This window comes from Lygodium microphyllum, chromosome 21 (genome assembly GCF_053477565.2).
Source record: "Lygodium microphyllum isolate KBCC chromosome 21, Lygodium_microphyllum_v1.1.10, whole genome shotgun sequence".
Taxonomy (NCBI): Eukaryota; Viridiplantae; Streptophyta; class Polypodiopsida; order Schizaeales; family Lygodiaceae; genus Lygodium; species Lygodium microphyllum.
The window spans coordinates 98,190,307-98,193,760 of record NC_141155.1 but is presented as its reverse complement, the minus strand read 5'-3'; the positions used below and the strand labels follow the sequence as shown (position 1 = coordinate 98,193,760).

General features: G+C 39.8%; 1 pseudogene; it reads right to left on the bottom strand.

Moving 5' to 3' along the window:
- Positions 1 to 670: 670 nt before the first annotated feature.
- Positions 671 to 2,637, bottom strand: LOC148018338 (putative protein phosphatase 2C 57; annotated as a pseudogene).
- Between the last annotated feature and the right edge of the window lie 817 nt (positions 2,638 to 3,454).

Sequence of the window (3,454 nt, the reverse complement as noted above, 5' to 3'; positions counted from 1 at the left end):
GTCTGACGCTAGTTGCTATTAGGAAATGACCAATCAGGAAAATCCTAATTCTGGTCGATCCTAAGTGGGAACATCCATAATACTTCCGCTATGTGGCAGACGCGGAAAGCCCTAGATTGCAAACCCCGTTGTGTCGAAGGGTTTTCGAAAGCAAAGTCGCGTCTACAGAAGACCGTGACTAATTTCAGGATAGAAGTTCAATCAGGTGAATAAGCAAGATGAGAAAATGATGCCAAGATTTTATTTTATTTCTGCCAATAACAAATACAAGGTTTAATTCTATTGAGATTATGGAAGAAAAAGAGGTCATGAGTGCACATAAATGGCTTCTCGCATTGACCACCACAGTAACTTTTGATCTGCGTTTTTTTAAGACCTTTAAACGCTGCAAAAACTCATGGGCGGAGCGCTTTCAATTTCAAAATCTCCTGTGTTAAACAAAGGGATAAGATGCACATCAATGATCATTAAGATGTCATTACAGATCTTTGAAAGTTCTTCCTCTACTTTATGTCTGTACTCTTTGATTTGCTTTACATTCTGTTCATTGGATTTTGTTTCTTCTTTCTGTTCAATAAATGACTTTATCCACCAAGAAGCTTTGCGTGCACCAATAACATTCTTGTAGTCCACTGAAAGTAGATTCCTCTCTTCTATAGTGAGCTCAACATCAAGTTTTCAGGGCTAATTCAAGCAGAATAGGATGAGTAGGTGGCAGATCTGTCGCAGTTGTATTTGTAGTAGCCTGGTAAGGTTTAAGGGACTGATCTATAGCTTCTTTCCTTTCACTACCAGTCTTGAACTCTGCTACATATCTGTAATAGTCACTTCATACGAACACGTTCAAATACTTCTAAATCGGCTTCAACATCCACTGCGAGGAGGGCCTTCTCCATGAGATGCCGTTTTACAAAGGTACTTTCCCTTCTTATTAAAGATGTCGAAAGATTCATGTTCGTTGCCTTTGCTCTGTCAATTCGCCTCTTTTAAGCACAATCATGGGTGCTTCAGGTGTCTTCCTTCTCGTCCTTCTCAATCCAGAGCTCGCCTCCTCTGCATCGAAGGGATCAAAATACTGAACAAAGCCGAAGCCCCGAGATTCCTAGAGTAAGATGATCGTACTCTATCCTCATAGCCGGAAAAGCTACGACCCCCTTGCCCTCTCTCTAGTTCTCATTTTAGATGGCTTTTTTCTGTTCTCTTCTACAAATACTATAGTAATCTCCCGTCCATATAGAATTCGATGATTCATGTAATATTGTGCCTCCTCTCAGACCAGACGATGATTCTCCTTTTCTCCCTGCGAACACAATGTCCCAAAATAGTGTTCTTTCCCCCCTTTTTGCCATATAACACGCACCTTTTTTTTTACAGAAAAGCGGCCCCAACATCTGCACTACCGATCCTTTTTGGTTCCATCCACAATTTTGGATTTTCGTAGCAGTTGTGTGGTTCTGAATGATGCATCATCTTTGATAAAACTCCACCATAGCATTGTCAAGGGTATAGTGGTTGCATGCCAAAGAGAGTGAGCATCAAAAGCACCCCATACAGGGGAGGGGGGGAAATCGTATATCTCAAGAAGCATTGCAAGTGCACCAACCAGAACCACAAACCAGAGTTTGAATCTTGCAGGATGGCGAATATATCCAGCCAATGAACAAAAAATTATCAGCATGATATCCATTATGTCTTCAGCATTTATTTAACTTGGTTCTTCCTAACAGAGTGACTGATCATATAGAGCAGGCAATTCTAGAGACAGAGCACTTGTCTCCTTACAAAACACACGAATTTCATTTACACAAATGTCCAAGTAAAGCTTTCTGGTCTTCTGAATATCAGTATCAAACTTGATAAATGCATATGGTCTTGCAACCGTGTCAAAAATGGTCCCCTGTTTGATCTCCCAAACATTCCTGTAAACTGCTTTCAAATCATTAGGAATCTGCTGAACTTTCTGTATAAATCCAACTTCAACTCTAAGTTCCAAAGTCCCATGTCAATCAAATCATTCAGAAGATGCTTGTTCACAACCACAAATTCACCACTGAGTACTCTTCGGCTGTATATATTTGAGGTATATGATTTAAAACACTCATTATTGTCAAGTATTTGACTTGAAAACACATCCCAGAAATCATCACAACCAATAATCATAAACTCATCTTCTTCAGTAATTCATCAACAAAGCTTGTCTCAATTCTAGCTCTGCACTGAGAATACAGTTCATGCCCTCCTTTAATCCCTTGATATGCCAATTTCTAATGGCTCTTGCAACATTGATCTGTCCATTCAGATATCCATCATCCACAAAGCCTCCAAGGAACTCTATTCACCATCTTTTAAGTGAACATGAGGCCATATGATCCCTTGTTATATCAATGGCCTTGCCCTTCCTGCAAAGGACAGCTCTACAATCTCCTACATTGGCCACAAACAACTCTCTTCCAAGTACTAAGACAGTTAAATCTGTTGTGCCAGATGACAAGCCATGATTAATTGAACAAGCTTCTGCAAATGCTGTCTCAGTCTGCAGAAACGCATGATAGACAGCCTTTTCTTTTGCAATTGGAAATGCCACATCTTCAACAATGTAATTAACTTGTCTTTGACAAACTCTGCTGCTATGGTCATCCTCCAGGATGCCTTTCTCTATTAAACATGCTCCTTCGAGAGAACTTGCGGCTTTGAATGTCAACAAGTAGGTGACTTTGTTTGGTTTAATGCCTGCAATCAGTGTCATCCAGGATACGACATCTTGATCTGACATATTGTCAAATACTTCTTAGGCTTTTCCAAGCATACCAAATTTTGCATACATGTCAACCAGAGCATTATTGATAAATTCCTCTTGCTTCAAACCCTCTTCACTATACTGCCTACGCAGAACAAAAGTATAATCACAACAACTAAATATGTACAAAGTATCAAATCCCACACCCAACTTTAGGGTGGATTTCACACCTCGAATGTGCAGCAATATGACACCGTAACATTCCATGGGAGTCCCGGGTGGAGCTTTCTAGACATCCTTTCCGATGGACTGCTAAGACGTATCCTGGATAATACTAGTGGACACATTACAGATGCAGCATCATATTCGGCCTCAGTTGTAGAAACCGCAACACATCGTTGTTTCTTGCTGGACCAAGAAACCAAACATCCATTTACAAAGAAACAATTCCCACTTGTAGATCGCATGGATAAATGTGAACTTGCCCAATCAACATCTGTATATCCAATAAGGTTAAGAGAAGTTAAAGAAGATAAGGAAGAATTTTCTAGACGATGATAAATAAGACCAAACTCCTTAGTATCCTTGAGGTACTTAAGAATACGTTTTGCAACACTCCAATGAATAGTGGAAGGGGAAGAAAGATACTGTCCCAAAAAGTTAGCTACAAATAAAATATCTGGTCTTGTGTTTAAACCAATAAATTGAAGACAACCA